A 22180-nucleotide genomic window follows, 5' to 3' on the forward strand; every position below is an offset into this window, starting at 1 on the left:
GTTTAAATTTTATCTTTATCCCTTTACCACTACATTGAAGCTCATAATTTAACTCTAATGTATATACCAATAATTCTTGTTTTGTATAACATGCCTGAATCTCTCTTAAATTTCCCACTGCTTATTGAACATCTTCACTTAGACGCTTAATAAACATCTCAAACTTAGCACAACTGGTTGATTCTTTCTTTTTCTTTCCTCCCCCACCCCCCAACTTTTTTTTTTTTTTTTTTTTTTTAGAGGCAGACAGACAAAGGGAGAGGGAGAGAGACTCTCAAGCAAGGTCCACACCCAGCACAGAGCCTGAAGCAGGGCTTGATCTCACAACCCTGAGATCATGACCTGAGCTGAAATCAAGAGTCAGATGCTTAACCAGTTGAGCCACCCAGCTGCCCCAGGTTGATTATTTTCTCTCTTTTATATCACACTGATTCATCAACAAAACCAAATGTTATACTCCCATAACATATCCAGAGTTTTAATGCTTCTCACTATCTCTATTGTTACTGTCTTGTTTAGATGTTTGTATTTGTTCACTTCTCTTATTATAATAGCCTTAACCCAGTTTCTCTGATTTTGATCCCTTATAGTCTATTCAATACAGCAATAAGAGTAATATTTTTAAATATGTAGTCAGATAACATCACTCCTCTGCATGATATTCTCCAATGGCTCCCAACCTCGCTTGGGAGTAGATCCTGAATCTCTACAATGGCCTACATGGATCCGCATTATCTCCTGATCTCTATTATACTGCTCACTCTATATTTTACAACTGTCCTCACTGGCAGTATTACAGTTCTAGCTCCCTGAATGTGCCACGTATCCTGTGATGGGTGTTTTGTAGTTGTTATTACTCTGGCTGGAATTCATTTTTTTTTTTTTTTTTTTTTACTGGATATTCATGAAGATCTCTCACATTGCTTTCAGAACATTGCTCAGATGTCCTCGTTCCTAACCATCCTACCAATATTATAAAAAATGACTTTTTATTTGCTTCATTACGTATGTCTTCTCATGGTTTTTTTTCCTTTTCTTTTTCCTCCTTTTTTCCCTATGCCTGACATCACACATAGAGTAGAATGTATTACTGTTTGCCTATATTTGGTGTTGCTCACTGCAGAATGGAGCCAGTAAAAATATGCTCCAGCTTCTTGTTCTTCCAAATAAAGGATTCCAATAGATTTCCTAGGTGTTTCTCAGGAGGTGTCAGCAGAGGCATTACAAATCCCCATAGCCCAGAGCAGCAGCCTCTACAGGACACTTTCATATTAGCTTTCCTCCTTCCCTGACTCAGTCTCTCCTCTGCTTAATTCTGGCTTTCTAGAGTAACAACCTATGTGAACCAGCTGAAATCAAGTCCTTACCTTAGGTTCTGTTTTTACAGGAAACCAACCCGAGATATCATGATCCTCAACTTTCTATTAGTTTCTTTAAAGTTTTATAGCTTTTACAATGTACAGTAGGAATTTTATACATTCCTACCCTTCTTAACTTGGAAAAAAGTGGTTGCTTTGGCTAAAGAAATCTTCAGAATTGGCACGTGTTTTTCACACTCTCATTTCCCTCACCCAGGACAAGCAGAAATGTTGTAGATAGAGGCTGCTCTGTCAGTTTGGGTGCTAGAGGAGAGGTCATTTGAAGAACAGCTGCAGCCGACTGTGATACACATATAACACAGGGAAGAAATCCTTTATTGTTCTTGTTATAGAGATTTTTGGGGTTGTTTGATACACAGCAGCAAAACCTAATCTCCTGACTGATGGATCTTATTTACTCAGCTATGTATTTACTAGCTGTCTTCTCTTCATGACATAAACTCCGACAAAGAATTTTCTTTTCTGCTTTTTGATCTGTACTCTATATCCACTACCTAGAATTGTCCAAAGCACAGAGGACATCCACATCTATTTAAAAGGTTACACTGAAGCCTAGTTAACTCGTTGTCCCTCATACACAATTGATGGACTCCCACAAGTGATGGATCAAATCTAAAATTTGATCATGCTATCCTCTAACTCAGAGGTTTTCAACCACAGGTAATATAAGGCAGTTAGGGTTGCCAGACAAAATACAGGATGCTCAATTAAATTGGAATTCAGACAAACACCACAAAATATGGGACATACTTAAACTAAAAAAAAAAAAAAAAAAAAAAAAAAGCTTTTGTCCAAAAAGTAAACTTAAGTGCTGTCTTGTATTTATTTGCTATAGTATTTATCTTTGTTTGCTAAATCTGGCAATCCCACCCCCGGGTGCCATCTGTCAATGCCTGGGGATATGTAAGAATACCCACACACAATGAAGCAGTTGGCTCACAATGTCAATAATACTGAGGTTGTGAAACCCTATGACCTGTATCTTTCCTTTTCCTTTTTGCACACCTGATTTCTACGCACTGTCCTTTGCCATTTGTCTTAAGTATAACTGGTTCCAATAAGCTCTTGTTTGCCTTTCAGAATTTTGTCTACATCATTCTTATATCTTCTTTTAATCTTAGATATCTTTCCATATATATTTATAAATGGCATACAAAGTCCCCACAGTTTCTGAGATATCTGAAGGAAGAAAAAAAATCCATGATTTTCTTTGTATCTAAAGCATCCAAAACAATGCCCGTTACACACAGGTAGTTAATGTGTACTGAGTGAGAGAGTGGATAATTAAGTACGAGCATGGGCAGGTATATGGTTTCCTGGGCAAGACTCCCTTTCTTCTGAGTCTGCACAGCCGTTGGAAGGCTACTTCTTGTGACGTTAGCAATGCAGTTACTCTAGCGATAGTTGAAATCATGTAATGACAGGCAGTCTTTTGCACTCTCAAATTTACCTGGTTACCATTTTTTCTATATAGAATGACAAGTGTTCAGCATCTTCCCAGGGGATTCCATATAAATTTTTTACCTGGGACCACCATTCCATAATGAGAGAAATTCCAATACAAGAGCTTTCAAATATGCTTGCAAACGTGAATTTTAATTTTAAGAAAACATTCAATGGAAATTCATGCACTATTTTAAATAGAGGACATTATTTATAAAATTAAAAATATTATCATAGGGGCACCTGGGTGGCTCAGTGGGTTAAGCCTCTGCCTTTGGCTCAGGTCATGACCCCGGGGTCCTGGGACTGAGCCCCGCATCAGGCTCTCCGCTTGGCAGGGAGACTGCTTCCCCCATTCTCTCTGCTTGCTGCTCTGCCTACTTGTGATCCCTTTCTCTCTGTCAAATAAATAAATAAAATCTTTAAAAAAATATTATAATAGACTGTATAATGATAGATGGTGGCTACACTTGTGGTGAACACAGTATAATGTATATAGATGTTGAAGCACTATGTGTATACCTGAAACTAATGTAACATCGTGTCAAGTATACTCAAATAAAAAAATTGTTTTAAATGCATTTTTATCTTTATTCCCAAACCATTGTTAATTTGTTTTTTGGGGAGGGTGGGCAGAGAAAGGTCTGGCTTTTTACCATTTTAATATTATTCTCAGTATACATTTTCTGAGACAAAGCCAAGAACAGTAAATCGCCTCTTGAGAGAACTCTGCACTATGTCAGCTCACAAAACATACTCTGATTCCAGTAAAATATTTAATGCTGTGTGTAGCTTTATTTTAGAAAAATTAACAGAATAATAAGAGCTAAAAGGCAAATGTTTTTAAAAACAAATATCTTATGGACATTGTTCCCTCAACTAAAATTACTAATTGGTTGGAATATATAGAAAGAGAGATAAAAATGTGCATATATGAAAAATAAAGCTATTTTGGAGGGCTACTGATAAATATTAACATATTCTTATCTCTTTCAAAACTAAAATACAGCAACTGAGGTGGAAAGGAATCTAAAGTGAATAGTTAACTATTTTTTAGTAGTAGGAAAAATTCTGATGTCCACAACAAAACAATGTTGTAATGGTAAGTAGTTTTATAAACTCCCATATTTTGCATAAAAAGTGCATCAGTCCAACTACCACACCGAATTTAATGTAATTTTCTATTTCGTTTCTCTTTAAATATTTTAGTAGGCTTAATTGTAGGTTTTGCTCACTAGGTAATAGATTTCTTTCTTTTTTCCCCCAATTTTCCTTAAATTTTTCTTTAAATACATAAACAGCTACTGTTCAGTACTGAATTCATTCTGACTTTACGTCCTGTAAATGATAATCAAGTCCTATTTACTCCTTTATTTTATAGTAAATTAATTTACTTCCAAAAAGAAACACACTAATTAGTTATAATGTTTTAAAGAAAAATGTATCAAAGATCATAATTGCTCATGACTCGAAAAAGAAAAGAAAATAGGCTTCTGTTTTGGTACAGGTATGTTGGGATAGACATACTTTCCATTATTCCTCCTTCTAAGTACCTATATAAAACTTTGACATCATTTGTAAAACAAATATAAGAAAACACTAAAAGGTGGAGATAAAAAGATAGACCAGTCAAGGAACTCATGATCCAAATAACAGGTTCATGAGTTTCCTAGGTTTCTAGTATCCCAAACTAGGAACTTAAAAAGTTGAAAACCTGGTAATTTCAATATCCATATGTACATACACATTTACATCCTGCATAAAAGCCTGCTCTCTCTAGCAGAAGGACCAGAAAAGGGGCAGCCTAGTAAGATAGATAACTTTTACACAACTTTTACCTAGAAGAGCAAACTAAACCTAAATTAAGAAGAAAGGAAATTATGATAAAGATAAAAGAAATCAACAAAACTGAAAACAGACAAATGGAAAAAGTCAATGAAACAAAAAGATGGTTCATTGAAAAGATCAATAAAATTGACACACTTTTAAAAAGACAAAAAAAAATAAAGAAAAGACTGATTACAAAAAAAAAAAAGCCTCAAATTACCAACAGTAGAGAATTTTAAAATGGGCCTATCGCTACAAACCCTATAGGCATTGGAAAGATAATAAAAGAATAAAGCAAATAAGACCACTTAGACAAAAGAAACCACTTCCTTGAAAAGTACAAAGTACCATAATTCACCCATTATGAAACAGATAATCTGCATAGGGCTATAACTATTGAGGAAAATAAATCCCCGGACCCAGATGGTTCACTGGAAAATTATTCCAAACATTTAAAGAAAAATTATTTAGCAATTCTATATAATCTATTGCAGAAAATAAAATAGAGAGCAACTCCCCATTCACTTCATGGAGACAGTATTACTCTGATACCCAATAAAGATAAAAAATACAAACAAAACAAAAAAAAAACACTACAGACCAATATCCTACATGAATGTAGACAAAAAGTCCTTAAGAAAATACTGGAAAATAGAATTCAGTATATATTAGAAAGAGTTATATGCCATATTTTAAAGATGTAAGATTGGATCAATATTCAAAAATCAATCAACATAATCTCATTTTAATATACTGAGGAAGAAAAATCTCATGATCATACTAATTGATATAAAAAAGTATCAAAATTCAACATGCATTCATGATTTATTTTTAAAAATTTTTTTAAGGTTTTATTTATTCACTTGAGAGAGAGAGAGAGAGAGAGAATAAGCAAAGGGAGAGGCAGAGGGAGAAGCAGGCTCCCCACTGAGCCAGGAGCCCGACATGGGGCTCGATCTCAGGACCCCAGGATATTGACCTGAGCTCAAGGCAGATGTTTAACCACCTGAGCCACCCAGTTGTCCCACATTCATTATTTCAAAAAATAAATCTAAGCAGATGAAGAATAGAACTTTCTCAACTTCATTAAAAAAAATCCATAAAAAACTACAGTTAAGGGACACCTGGGTGGCTCAGTTGGTTAAGCAGCTGCCTTCGTCTCAGGTCATGATCCCAGCATCCTGGGATCGAGTCCCACATCGGGCTCCTTGCTCAGCAGGAAGCCTGCTTCTCCCTCTGCCTCCGTCTGCCAGTGCACGCTCACTCTCTCTCTCTCTGAAAAATAAATAAATAAAATCTTAAAAAAAAAAAAAAAAACTACAGTTAATATTTTGCTTAATGGTGAAAAATTGAACATTTATCCTGTAAGATCAACAAGATAAGGGTATCCATTCTCACCATTCTATTCAGTGCCATGCTAGAATTTTTAGATAGTTCAATAAGATAAAATAAAATAAAATAAAGTAAAAGGTACACTGATGAGAAAGAAAGAAACAAAACTGCCTCTATTGCAGATGACATAAGAATCTACCAGAGAGAGAAAGGGAGAAAAATTTTCCTGGGACTAGTGATTTCAGTAAGGTCATAGGTTACAAGATAAGCATAAAAATTATATTTCTATATATTATCAATGGGTACATGGAAGCCAAAATTAAAAACAATAACATTTATAGTCACATATCCAACAAAGGACCAGGATTTAGAATATATAATGAGTTTGTAAAACTCAACTGTAAGAGCAAACAAAAGAAACTCACACATGAAAAAGACATGAAAAAAAAAAATTCAACAAAGAAGCTATACAGATGATGGCAAATAAGTAACTGAACAGATACTCATCTTCAGTAACTATGAGGAAAATATAAGTAAAGCCACATGTGAGATATCACTATATATACGTGTATATATATATATACATATATTAGAATTGCCATATATAGGGGCACCTGGGTGGCTCAGTGGGTTAAAGCCTCTGCCTTCAGCTCAGGTCATGATCTCAGGGTCCTGGGATCGAGCCCCGCATCGGGCTCTCTTCTCAGCAGGGAGCCTGCCTCCTCCCCTCTCTCTGCCTGTCTCTCTCCCTACTTGTGATCTCTGTCTATCAAATAAATAAATAAAATCTTAAAAAAAAAAAAAAGTATTGCCATATGTGTGTGTGTGTGTGTGTGTGTGTGTGTATCTCAGAATTGCTAAAATAAAAAATAGTGACAACATTAAAGTCTGGAGATGACAGAGAGAAACTCATACACTGCCGGTGGAAAATGTAAAATGGTATAGCTACTAGTGAAAAAGAGTTTGAAAGTCTCTTAAGAGCAAACAAAATAAAAAACAAGACAACATTTTGTATCTTAACTATAGCCATTTCAAGATCCTGGTTGTGACATTATACTACAGTTTAGCAAAATATTAGCAATGGAGAAGCTGAGTAAGATATGCAAGGGATCTCACTTCATCATTTCTTACAATTACATGTGAATCTACAATTAACTTCAAATAAAAAATGAAATTAAAAAACAACCTTAAGGTTTCAGTTATATCTATAATTCAGTTTTTGTTGCTTGCTTTTATAGTAAATTCAGTGTCTGAAGATTTTGACAAATAAGGTGAAATATCTTTGAAAAGTCAATTCAATGAGATATAAGAAATACATTTGCAGATATATCCTATATATCGCATAGGATGTTTGTTATTCACTCATTTACCCTATTTTATATATGTCTTCATAATTAGACATTTATTGAATGCCAACTAGATCCTAGTTCAATGTTGCTAAGCAGAGAGGTATGTTGCCAGTGGTATAAGATACTAGGTATGTTGTCAGAATCAGATTGTATCGTATATTGTAAGGCATATTAAATATTTTGGATTATTTTTCATTTCTTCTCCTTTATTTTTGTCCTCTCTCATCTGTTAAACCAATTACTTTTTTTCCTAAATTTATTTATGTATGATTGACAAATTAAAAATTGTATATCTTTATGGTGTACAATCTACTATTTTAAATGACTATCACCAATCAAACTAATTAATATATCCATAACCTTATATACTTTGTGTATTGTATGGTAGTGAGAACATCTGTGACCTACTCTTAGCAAATTAGAAGTATACAGTACATTATTATTCACTCTAGTAACTGTGCTGTATGTTAGGTCTCAAGAACTTAATCACTGAATTCTATTTTAAATACAAAGGAATGTCACTGATCATAAATTTTTAAAGTATGTATGAGAAGGCAAAATTTTAAAATATGAAATCATCTAGTTGTTCCCATGAGAAGAACTAGGGAATGCATGGTGAATATAGAGGCTGAAACTATATTAGGTCCAACATAATTTTGTCAATGACCACGTCGTAACTTGAGTGTGCCAATCCTAGGCTTATGGTACCTCACTAAGGACTTTACAATAAGTTCAATGAATTACTTGGATACTTAGAAAAGGTAGAGGTAAACCATAAACAATCATATGAAAAAGTGTGAAGAAACTACAAATATGAGAAAGTGATTTTACCTCAGGACTGACCTTTTCTCAGGAGTATACAAGGCATAGAAGAGGGATTATTGTCTCAGTGGGAAAACTTTCAGAAGTATCTCTTTGGACAAGAAATGTAAGCTAGAAGAAAAAAGTGACTCAGGATAATTATGTATATACACATATTGGAAAAGAGTTACAATAATATATTGATTAAAATAGAATTCAGGGGCTTGTCTCCTGGTCAAAAAACCTGAGTGATTTTTCAGACCCAACCGCATGCAATTACAAAGACTTTACCTGGCCTCAGGAGGAGAAGCTGCCTGCCCCCACCAGACATGAAGCACACCCAGTGCACTGCAGTTTCTGAAGCCTGTTTCATTTCCAGACTTCACCCCACCACCCCCTTGCCAGCCATGCTCTTATGATTATCTGCGAAAATAGCCAAGCACCTTCATTCAGAGACCTCTTTATCTGTAGCTTTCTGCCAAGGTCTTTGACAGCAGCATCTGAGGAGACTTTCTTATTGGGAGAAAGCAGGAAACTGAAGACAGTTCTTCACTCTGACTCAATAAACGAAGTACACTTCCACGATGCTGATCTACCTGACCCTAGATCTGAACTCCTCTGCTATTCCACTTTGCCAAACAGAATGCTGTGGAATGCTGGGTAAATAGGAGAGGAGAGGAGTTTAGGAGCTTGCTTATACAATGACACTAAGTGATTAAAGACTTGACTGTCATTTAGCTTTTGTTTCATATTGGCTGTTCCTATACCTGGCAGTCAGTTCAGGTCTTGTCTTAGTTCAGCTGAGCTCCTGACAAGACTGTTGCATTTTATTCCAGGCAAGTTAATTTGTGTCTTAGTTTAGCATAAACCTTAAATGTCTAGGTTTTACTGTTTTAAATTGATTTAAAATAGATTTTAATCTTCTAACTCCAACATAGGTTATATTTTATTACTTGACTTATTACCATAATAAATAAGACATTTTCTATCTCCATCGGTATGATGTTATAATATACCATACTTATTATTTCTAATATATAGTAGAACCTTTTAGAATATTGGCTCTGAAATGAATAGGTATCAAATTTTCATAAGAATTATAAGTAAATCCCATCTAGAAAACCATAAAAAGGATGAATATAATTTTTATATATTAATACCAATTTCTTTTTGTGGAATGGCTGCCTGAAATCTGTTTAAGAAAATCTCAAGCATATTAGAGATCTTTCACTAAAATCTTTGTCACATTATAAAAGGGCATAAGGTATTTTTTAGAATATTTAGGTGATTTCAATTGTTATATTTTTTAGATCCAGATAAATATCATTAGGTAATAATTTTAGGTCATATGGTGTTTATCACATGCTTATCTAATGTTAGCAAGTTTCCTCTCTATTACCCTAAGTGAGAAGGATTAAGGCCTTTTAATACATGACTAATATGATTAAGAATTTATAATATTCATTAAGAGTCTGTCCTTCATTAGGGGATATCTTATCTCAGTTTTTCCAAAACTTAATATAGTGCTTGGCATGATGCAGGTGTTCAATAAATATGGATTGATTAATATACTTTAAAATAAATGAGTTTATGAATTAATAAATAAATCATTGGAGGAAGCAGACAGGTTAAGGTAGATGTTAGAATCTTAGAAACTAAAAAAAAAAAAAAGAATCTTAGAAACTGTAAGAAAAATCATAAAACTAAGTTGTAATTTTGACACTGAAGTTCTAAATCCTGTGCAATTTTGCTCCAACAAATTTTTTCATCACAATGTTTGATTAGTCAATTAGCATTTTCTATAGAAAGAGTCATCTTTAAATCAAGAATGGGGCAAAGGTTGACTATGATGGGGGCCAGGGCTCTTACTGAATTTTCTCACTTGAAAAAGACTCTGGTTGGTACACTGGAAATTAAAAAAAAAAAATTCCATACCCCTACTTAGAGAAAAAGGCAAATAACAAATACCATTCAATACTCTGAGAAAGCTTTTTATTTCCCCTCACCAGAGCATTATTACTGCTCATGTCATCCATAACATGAAAAACCTGAATTCATCTCATCTACTTTACTGAAAACTACATGATGTAATTAAAATGACACCATCTAGCTAGGATTACCTAAAGCACAAGGTGATAGGAAAGACCAACAAAATTTAGAAAATATAGTTCCCTTAGATATTTCTTTAAAATATTAATATTTATGTTTATTTAATAATATCCATGAATATGCATATAAGCAAACATTTTTCTAAGTACCAATATAACTGAAGAATATCTTTTTATAACATTAGAGTGTACTCCTAAAGTTAAGATTCAATATAAATGAAGAACATGTAGATATATCTCTCCTGATTGTTGAAAGTTTAAATAAAGAAGAAATGATAAGCAGATTTTTAAAATATATAAGAAATAGAATTAGAATTAGGCATCTATTCTTCTTTATACTTAACAACCCACCTTTGTTAGTCACAACCTCAGGGGTTCTCAAGGTGAAATCTGAAACTAGCTACCGTACACACGGTACACACAAGGAGAGACCGAAGACAGAGTTGGGCCACTCCAGATTCCTAAGTGAAAGTGTTAATAAGCAAGGGAACTTACATACAAGGGTTGTCTTGGGCACCTACAAAATGAGTAGATCTCCACACCCACCCAGCAGAATCTTCAAAGCTGATATAGACGTCTTAACAGTCTTCAGTCACATACTCAGTCCACAGAGTCTCAACCGTCACTTTACGCTCTCAAAGGTATGTACCAGGAACAGCTCCCACTGCAGGAAGAGTAGACAGAAGGACATTCCAAGAACAGGAAAAGGACCTCCTACTGCCTGAGGCCAGCTTATAGGTCAACAAGCTAAAAGGTCCTCTCAATGACCTCCCCCAACATCATTAGATCCCTAAGCAGCTAATCAGAGCTTCATAAGAGAAACTTTCTAGGGGATCTTGTTAATTTAAAAATGATTTTAAAAGCCAATATGTTTAGGTACTGATTAAATATTAATTGAGAAGCAGAGTTTTAGAAGTGTTTTATCTAACCCTTCAAAATGTTTAAACAAATTTCTAAAATAACTGCTCCCTAAATTGGTTTCAATCTCTCCCTTCTAACATTTTTTGCTAATATCTAAAATTCATAACAAGTTTTATAAGCTCTTGCCCCATTAACAAATTATCGTATTTCAAAATGGGTAGCATGAACAGATACATATAACCTAAATAGCCCACTGAGGAGAGGGCATTCTTCTATAGCACGGCTATTAGAGTGTGTTCCACCTAATTCAGTTTTGTCTGCTAGTTGTAATAAATGCCAGTATCTGGAGGGCACTAAAATATAGTTGTTCATCCATCAACCAAAAGACTATTGAGAAATGCATTTTATATAAAAAGTAGAGGGGCGCCTGGGTGGCTCAGTGGGTTAAAGCCGCTGCCTTCGGCTCGGGTCATGATTCCAGCATCCTGGGATCAAGCCCCACATTGGGCTCTCTGCTCAGCAGGGAGCCTGCTTCCTCCCTTCTCTCTCTGCCTGCCTCTCTGCCTACTTGTGATCTGTCTGTCAAATAAATAAATAAAATCTTTAAAAAAAAAAAAAGTAGAGTAACATACAAGCAGTCAGCACAGGCATACTTGCAAATAAAACACACATAAAACTGAACTACATATAACGGACTTCTGATTATAAAGAATTTGTGAATCCCTTAAATTGTCTTTATTCTAGTTTAGCCAAAGATATTCTAAAATACATTTCTAGTGAGGAAGAATTAGGAAAATTAATACATGTGTAGGCTAGTTCTGTACAGTTAGTTGTTCTAAGCTAGAATGCTAGCTATTTAATAACTGTACCAGTTACTGAATATTACTAGCATCAGTAATACTAAGTTCTGTTATTAGTGGCACTAAATAGTTCAAGCATTTGTACTAACACTAGTGCTTACCTTGTTGGGAAGCCTCCTTTATCAGAGCACCTATATTAACTTTGGATACCGTACAAAGGAGCCACATTTGAGGTAAATCCATCCTAAACTTCTCCTTCATCTGTTTATTTATGTGATATGGTTATAAAAGTGCAGAGGACAAATAGAGGACGTTATTCTTCCATTACGTAAAGAAAATACTAAACTCTGTTGTTATTTCATCTTGCAGTAAGTTCATTTTAAGCACAGTCTTTATGCATTTTAAATTTGAGACAATATGTTTTAATATTATTTGTAAGATTGGCTCACCCATTGCTATTAATCCCAGTGATGGATTCTTTTTTTTTCTGACATAGCTTTTCAGTTTTATCAATTCTCTCTGACCTTTCCTGGACACATTCTGACCCCTATCTTAAAATGAAAATTGTATTTTTTTTCTATTGGCTGGAAGAAAACTTTCCACATCGGTTTACTGTGATAAAATTTCCCTCATTCAGCAAAAATAATGAGTCTATCTATGAAAAACTAGTAAGCACTTCATTTTATGGTAGCATTCTTGGGTTTTTGGGTTAATAACTTCATATGTGATAACAGGTAGATCACAGCAATTATAAAATTGATAATCGATAACTTTTACTGAATTACTCTATGAATTTTATTGACTTACTTTTATTGAGTATACTCTATGAAAGTTTCTACCTATGTCTGTGCCTAACACTCAGTCTGCATTTTCTCATTCTCTGAAGTGCAAAATATAGAACATTTGTCGGAATTTTGGTTTGGGACATATACAGAGAGAAAATAAGAGACTGATAAAGATGAGGGAAATGTAATGGACATGTTAAGGTCAAGTTTTTGGAATCTGGAGGGAGGAGTCAAGATGGCAGAGAAGGAGCAGGCTGAGACTGCATCAGGTAGCAGGAGATCAGCTAGACAGCTTATCAATCCATTGCAAACACCTACAAATCCAACAGGAGACCAAAGAGAAGAACAGCAACAATTCTAGAAACAGAAAATTGACCACTTTCTGAAAGGTAGGATGGCGGAGAAGTGAATCCAAAGCGACGGGAAGATAGACCGCGGGGGGAGGGGCCGGCTCCCGGCAAGTGGCAGAGCAACGGAACACAAAATCAGGACTTTTAAAAGTCTGCTCCACTGAGGGACATCGCTCCAGAGGGTAAACTGGGGTGAAGCCCATGCAGGGTCAGCATGGCCCCAGGTCCCACGGGGTCACAGAAGGATCAGGTCTGAGTGTCACAGAGCTCGAAGGTATAAGAGCGGGGAAGCCAGCTACAGAGACAGAGCCAAGGAGTGAGCTCTCAGCTCGGGGTTACCTTGAATTGGTCACAGGCTGGCTGAGCTCAGAGCGCAGCCAGAGGCCAGGGAGACAGGAGTGATTGAGCCCTTTTCTCTGAGGGTGCACTGAGGAGTGGGGCCCTGAGCTCTCGGTTTCTCCGGGCCAGAGATTGGAGGCCGCCATTTTCATTCCCGTCCTCCGGAACTCTACAGAAAGCAATCAGGGAACAAAAACTCCGAAAGCGAACCCAAGCGGATTACTTAGCCTGGCCCCTGGTAAGGGCGGTGCAATTCCGCCTGGGGCAAAGACACTTGAGAATCACTACAACAGGCCCCTCCCCCAGAAGATCAACAAGAAATCCAACCAGGACCAAGTTCACTTACCAAGGAGAACAGCAGAATTCCAGAGGAGGAGAAAGCAAAGCATGGAATTCATGGCTTTCTTCCCATGATTCCTTAGTCTTGCAGTTAATTTAATTTTTTTTTATTTTATTTATTTTTCTTCTTCTAAATTTTTTTAACTTTTACCCTTTCCTCTTTTAACTTTTTTTAAGTAGTTTATCTTAACAATACCTTTCATAAAATAATAATAATAATAATGATAATCTTTTTTGAACCTGCATTATTATAGTCATATTTTATCCTTCATTGTATCTAACTTTATTTTTTGTATGCACATAGGGTTTTTTCTTCTAAAAAATTTGGGGTACACCTTCTTCTAATAGATCAAAATACACCCTAAATCTATCTCCGGGCTTGTTCTAGTCTCCAGCCCAAGCAAAATCTCTCCACTTTCTTCTTCTTTATTCTTCCTACCAACTTACTTTATAACTTCTTTTTTAGAAATTTAAAACAAATTTTTTTTCATCTTTATAGGCATATTCCATCCCTTCATTGTGTTTACCCTTATATATGTTTTTCATTCTTTAATATTTTGGGAGGTAGTTTCTTCTAAGAGACCAAAATACTCCCCAAATTAAGTGGGTGACCCTGTTCTAGTCAACAGTCTAATATATATATTTTTTTCTTTTTTATATATTTTTTTAATTTGTTTTAACTTTTTTATATTTTTTCTGAACTTCTTTTTATCCCCTTTCTACCCCCTCCCCCATGATTTGGGGTCTCTTCTGATTTGGTTAAAGTGCATTTTCCTGGGGTCTTTGCCACCCTTTTAGTATTTTATTTGCTCCTTCATATATTCTTATCTGGACAAAATGACAAGGCGGAAAAACTCACCACAAAAAAAAGAACAAGAGGCAATACCGAAGGCTAGGGACCTAATCAATATGGACATTGGTAATATGTCAGATCTAGAGTTCAGAATGACAATTCTCAAGGTTCTAGCCGGGCTCGAAAAAGGCATGGAAGATATTAGAAAAAACCTCTCCGGAGAGATAAAAGCCCTTTCTGGAGAAATAAAAGAACTAAAATCTAACCAAGTTGAAATAAAAAAAGCTATTAATGAGGTGCAATATAAAATGGGGGCTCTTACTGCTAGGATAAATGAGGCAGAAGAAAGAATTAGTGATATAGAAGACCAAATGACAGAGAATAAAGAAACTGAGCAAAAGATGACAAACAAATACTGGACCACGAGGGGAGAATTCGAGAGATAAGTGACACCATAAGACAAAACAACATTAGAATAATTGGGATTCCAGAAGAAGAAGAAAGAGAGAGGGGAGCAGAAGGTATATTGGAGACAATTAGTGGAGAGATTTCCCTAATATGGCAAAGGGAACAAACATCAAAATCCATGAGGTGCAGAGAACCCCCCTCAAAATCAATAAGAATAGGTCCACAGTGGGTCATCTGATAGTAAAATTTACAAGTCTTAGCAACAAACAGAAAATCCTGAAAGCAGCCCGGGAAAAGAAGTCTGTAACATACAATGGTAAAAATATTAGATTGGCAGCAGACTTATCCACACAGACCTGGCAGGCCAGAAAGAACTGGCATGATATATTCAGAGCACTAAATGAGAAAAACATGCAGCCAGGAATAGTATTCCCAGCTAGGCTATCATTGAAAATAGAAGGAGAGATAAAGAGCTTCCAGGACAAACAAAAGCTGAAAGAATTTGCAAACACCAAACCAGCTCTACAGGAAATATTGAAAGGGGACCTCTAAGCAAAGAGAGACCCTCAAAGTAGTAGATCAGAAAGAAACAGAGACAATATACAGTAACAGTCACCTTACTGGCAATACAATGGCAATAAATTCATATCTCTCAATAGTTACCCTGAATGTTAATGGGCTAAATGCCCCAATCAAAAGACACAGGGTATCAGAATGGATAAAAAAAACAAAACCCATCAATATGTTGCCCACAAGAAACTCATTTTAGACCCGAAGACGCCTCCAGATTTAAAGTGAGGGGGTGGAAAACAATGTACCATGCTAATGGACATCAGAAGAAAGCTGGCGTGACAATCATTATATCAGATGAATTAGACTTTAAGCCAAAGACTATAACAAGAGATGAAGGAAGGACACTACATCATACTCAAAGGGTCTGTACAACAAGAAGGTCTAACAATTTTAAATATCTATGCCCCTAACATGGGAGCAGCCAACTATATAAACCAATTAATAACAAAATCAAAGAAACACATCGACAGTAATACAATAATAGCAGGGGACTTTAACACTCCCCTCACTGAAATGGACAGATATTCCAAGCAAAAGATCAACAAGGAAATAAAGGCCTTAAATGACACACTGGACCAGATGGACATCACAGATATATTCAGAACATTCCATCCCAAAGCAACAGAATACACATTCTTCCCTAGTACATATGGAACATTCTCCAGAATAGATCACATCCTGGGTCACAAATCAGGTCTCAACCGGTATCAAAAGATTGGGATCATTCCCTGCATATTTTCAGACCACAATGCTCTGAGGCTAGAATTCAATCACAAGAGGGAATTTGGAAAGAACCCAAATACATGGAGACTAAACAGCATCCTTCTAAAGAATGAATGGGTCAACCAGGAAATTAAAGAAGAATTGAAAAAATTCATAGAAACAAATGATAATGAAAACACAATGGTTCAAAATCTCTGGGACACAGCAAAGGTAGTCCTGAGAGGAAAATATATAGTGGTACAAGCCTTTCTCAAGAAACAAGAAAGGTCTCCAATACACAACCTAACCCTACACCTAAAGGAGCTAGAGAAAGAACAACAAAGAAAGCCTAAACCCAGCAGGAGAAGAGAAATCATAAAGATCAGAGCAGAAATCAATGAAACAGAAACCAAAAAACAAACAAACAAAAAAACAATAGAACAAATCAACAAAACTAGGAGCTGGTTCTTTGAAAGAATTAATAAGATTGATAAAGCCCTGGCCAGACTTATCAAAAAGAAAAGAGAAAGGACCCAAATAAATAAAATCATGAATGAAAGAGGAGAGATCACAACCAACACCAAAGAAATACAAACAATTATAAGAACATATTATGAACAACCCTATGGCAACAAATTTGACAATCTGGAAGAAATGGAATCATTCCTAGAGACATATAAACTACCACAACTGGACCAGGAAGAAATAGAAAACCTGAACAGACCTATAACCAGTAAGGAGATTGAAACAGTCATCAAAAATCTCCAAACAAACAAGAGCCCAGGACCAGATGGCTTCCCAGGGGAATTCTACCAAACATTTAAAGAAGAATTAATGCCTATTCTCCTGAAACTGTTCCAAAAAATAGAAATAGAAGGAAAACTTCCAAACTTATTTTATGAGGCCAGCATCACCTTGATCCCAAAGCCAGACAAGGATCCCATCAAAAAAGAGAATTACAGACCAATATCCTTGATGAACACATATGCAAAAATTCTCACCAAAATACTGGCCAATAGGATCCAACAGCAAATTAAAAGGATTATTCACCACAACCAAGTGGGATTTATTCCAGGGCTGCAAGGTTGGTTCAACATTCGCAAATCAATCAATGTGATACAATACATTAATAAAAGAAAGAACGAGAACCATATGATACTCTCAATAGACGCTGAAAAAGCATTTGACAAGGTATAGCATCCCTTTCCTGATCAAAACTCTTCAAAGTGTAGGGATAGAGGACACATACCTCAATATCATCAAAGCCATCTATGAAAAACCCACTGCAAATATCATTCTCTATGGAGAAAAACTGAAAGCTTTTCTGCTAAGGTCAGGAACACGGTAGGGATGTCCATTATCACCACTGCTATTCAACATAGTACTAGAAGTCCTAGCCTCAGCAATCAGATAACAAAAAGAAATTATAGACATCCAAATCAGCAAAGAAGTAGTCAAACTATCACTCTTTGCAGATGATATGATACTATATGTGGAAAACCCAAAAGGCTCCACTCCCAAACTGCTAGAACTTGTACAGGAACTCAGTAAAGTGTCAGGATATAAAATCAATGCACAGAAATCAGTGGCATTTCTCTACACCAACAACAAGACAGAAGAAAGAGAAATTAAGGAGTCAATCTCATTTACAGTTGCACCCAAAATCAGAAGATACCTAGAAATAAACCTAACCAAAGAGGCAAAGAATCTATACTCAGAAAACTATAAAGTCCTCATGAAAGAAACTGAGGAAGACACAAAGAAATGGAAAAATGTTCCATGCTCCAGGATTGGAAGAATAAATATTGTGAAAATCTATGCTACCTAAAGCAATCTACACATTTAATGCAATCCCTATGAAAATCCCATCCATTTTTTTTCAAAGAAATGGGACAAATAATCCTAAAATTTATATGGAACCAGAAAAGACCTCGAATAGCCAAAGGAATATTGAAAAAGAAAGCCAAAGTCGGTGGCATCAAGAATTCCAGACTTCAAGCTCTATTATAAAGCTGTCATCATCAAGACAGTATGGTACTGGCACAGAAACAGACACATAGATCAATGGAACAGAATAGAGAGCCCAGAAATAGACCCTCAACTCTATGGTCAACTAATCTTCAACAAAGCAAGAAAGAATGTCCAATGGAAAAAAAGACAGTCTCTTCAACGAATGGTGTTGGGAAAATTGGACAGCCACATGCAGAAAAATGAAATTGGACTATTTCCTTATACCACACATGAAAATAGACTCAAAATGGATGAAGGACCTCAATGTGAGAAAAGAATCCATCAAAATTCTTGAGGAGAACACAGGCAGCAACCTCTTTGACCTAAGCCCCAGCAACTTCTTCCTGTGAACATCGCCAAAAGCAAGGGAAGCAAGGGCAAAAATGAACTATTGGGATTTCATCAAGATCAAAAGCTTTTTCACAGCAAAGGAAACAGTTAACAAAACCAAAAGACAACTGACAGAATGGGAAAAGATATTTGCAAACGACATATCAGATAAAGGGCTAGTATCCAAAATCTATAAAGAGCTTAGCAAACTCAACACCCAAAGAACAAATAATCCAATCAAGAAATGGGCAGAGGACATGAACAGACATTTCTGCAAAGAAGACATCCAGATGGCCAACAGACACATGAAAAAGTGCTCCACATCACTCAGCATCAGAGAAATACAAATCAAAACCACAATGAGATACCACCTCACACCAGTCAGAATGGCTAAAATTAACAAGTCAAGAAATGACAGATGCTGGCGAGGATTTGGAGAAAGGGGAATCCTCCTACACTTTTGATGGAAATGCAAGCTGGTGAAACCACTCTGGAAAACAGCATGGAGGTTCCTCAAAAAGTTGAAAATATGACCCAGCAATTGCACTACTGGGTATTTACCCTAAAGATACAAACGTAGTTATCCGAAGGGGCATGTGCACCCGAATGTTTATAGAAGCAATGTCCACAATAGCCAAACTATGGAAAAAACCTAGATGTCCATCAACAGATGAATGGATAAAGAAGATGTGTTATATATACACAATGGAATACTATGCAGCCATCAAAAGAAATGAAACCTTGCCATTTGCGACGACGTGGATGGAACTAGAGGGTATTATGGTTAGCAAAATAAGTCAATTGGAGAAAGACAACTATCATATGATCTCCCTGATAAGGAAGTGGAGATGCAACGTTGGGGGTTTGGGGGTAGGAAAAGAATAAATGAAAGAAGATGAGATTGGGAGGGAGACAAACCATAAGTGACTCTTAATCTCACAAAACAAACTGAGGGTTGCCGGGGGGAGGGGGGGAGGGAAATGGGGGTGGGGTTATGGACATTGGGGAAGGTATGTGCTATGGTGAGTGTGGTGAAGTGTGTAAACCTGGCGATTCACAGACCTGTACCCCTGGGGATAAAAATACATTATATGTTTATAAAAAAATAAAAATAAAAAAAGTCAAGTTTTTGTATTTCCATATGAAATAACCTATAGTCCATGTTGTAGGTATACATTTCAGATTCAAAAGTATGCTGATTTTACCTGAACACATTAGAATATTAGTTAATATTGCCAAGTTGCAATTAATAGAAATAAACAGTTTATTATATAAAAAATAAAATGAATGTATTATAGGAAGAAAAATGTTTAGCAGAAAACTCAAGGAAAAGAATCAGGACTTGAAGAGATATCAGAAACCTAAGAAGCATGGTCTATATTTCTTTCCTTCCATCCTTCCTTCCTACCTTCTTTCCTTGCTTCCTTCCCTTCTTCCTCCCACCCTCTCTTTCTTTCTTTGAAAGATTTATTTATTTGAAGGAGAGAGAGAGAGACAGCAGAGTGAAAGAGAGCACGAGTAGTGCGGGGGCATAGGGTGAGGGAGAAGTAGGCTCCCCACTGAGCAGGGAGCCTGATGCAGCACTTGATTCCAGGACTCTGAAATCATTACCTGAGCTGAAGGCAGATGCTTAACTAACTGAGCTACCCAGGTGCCCCCAAAAGATTATATTTCTATATTTCATCTTCAGTTCTTTCTTGGCATCTTGCTAAACTGTATCTAGCTCGGTTCACCAACTTTTCCTTTCTCTCTAACCTCCTATCAGGGTTTGGTAACTTTCATTATCTGTTCTTAAAAAACAAAAAACAAAATAAAAAACAAATAGCTGCCGCTCATTTCTCACTCTCAATTCTGCAGAGAAAGAGAGAGAGAGAGAAGAGAAAAGAAAAATGAAGAGAGATAGAAATCACTCCAGCTTGGATGTGTATATATTTTTTGTCTAATTAGACATGACAAAAGAGGAGTAAACAAGGCCAAAACTCTTCTTGATGGCAGTAGTGGGGAGGGAAAAATAGATTTCAAAGTTGAGAAAATGTCTAAGGAGTTAGTTGGGCAGATGCTCTATTTCAATGAGAACAATTAGAATCACTGGGGAAAAACATGAGTTAGGAGCATTTAGGATGAGCACTTGGTAACTTCTGCATTTGAGAGGTAATAGTAAGAAGATGCACAAATGAAAAAATAAAGAATGACCATAAAGAGCCAAAGAAAGAGCAATAGGAAAACCAATAAGGAAATAGTTTTCAAAGGGTAAATTTGGCAACAATGCTACCAGTCTGAAATGAAAATAGAGAGCAGAAAATGAAAGGATTAGCAAGAAGTGATAACGGTTTCACCGGAAGGAGCTGGGGACAGTTGTTGGATTTGTATAATTTAGGAAGGAAATGCCAGTAATGAAAGCAGATGCAGTGAACAGAACAGTCTCAAGAACTGTGATAGTTAAAAAAAAAATCTTTATTTAGGAGTTTAACAATATCCACATTTTTTACAACTGAACTCTCATAACTGGGGGCAGAAGAACAAGAAAAATAGTCCTCCTAGTCAAGGGTAATTGGCTGCTAAAGAGAATACAACAAACTTATTTATTTACTTGTGAGTTTATATTTGTTCAATCTCTTTTTGGAACTCTGATTTGAAAAGTATCAGGTAGCTGAATATCATCCAAATACCTTAAAACTATATAGATTATTTTACCATTCACTATGTGCTTTTATATAAATTATTTTATTTGATATCAAAATTATCTAAATTTAATTAATTCCATACTTACAGGAAAGATAACTGAAATCCAAGTAAATCAAAGTTAACTTGCTTAGACTACTTGATAATAGATCGCTAACAGATACAAACCCAGATGTCTTCTGTCATATTTCAACTTTCATTCAGAACACAAAATGAAAGTAATTTCAGGCAGCAGATATATTAATGGATTTGTGAATAGCATCTTCTTCAAGCACTTCTGCAAATGGAAACATAGTATGCTATCCCAATCATCAAATTTAGCTCTAATGGAAAGAGCATGATACTGGAATTCAAACAGAACTGAACTTTCCCACTTTGTGCCTCTGTGGCCTCCATCAAAACATTCTCTGATCAACTTCAGTTTATACATCTGTGAAATGGAATTTTGATGTTTATTTCCCAAGATTTCCAGTAGGAAGCCTCTAACACATAGTGGGCACTAAATACATGTTGTTGAAGTGAAAAGAAGCAAAAATCACCAAAACAGTAAAATACATCTTTTTAATCACTTCATCCTACTCTGTAGGTGACTTGCGAAACGAGGTGCAGGTGTTGGTTTTAATACAGCCAAATAAAACAGGAGTTCATGGTGTATTGTTCTTGTGTGTGCTGAATATAATCTGCAAGTAGTATGGAGTTATTAGGCAAGCCTTTCACAAGTGGTGGAAGAAAGGAAACAAAATCTATCCTAGTGCCCCCAGAGACTCAATACTGCATAGAAAATTATCAAGACATCAATACCAACATGGGATTTTAAAAAATCACCTAGAATCTACACAATGTATCAGAAGTCACAGCTGTTAAACCTCATTGTTATTTAATGCTTCAATGTCTTTATTTCATTCACCTGCAAAATGATTCTACTCACCTTTTCCATAGGCTTTAAGAAACATAAAACTCTGAAAAATG

Source organism: Martes martes (genome assembly GCF_963455335.1).
Source record: "Martes martes genome assembly, chromosome: 4".
Classification (NCBI taxonomy): Eukaryota; Metazoa; Chordata; class Mammalia; order Carnivora; family Mustelidae; genus Martes; species Martes martes.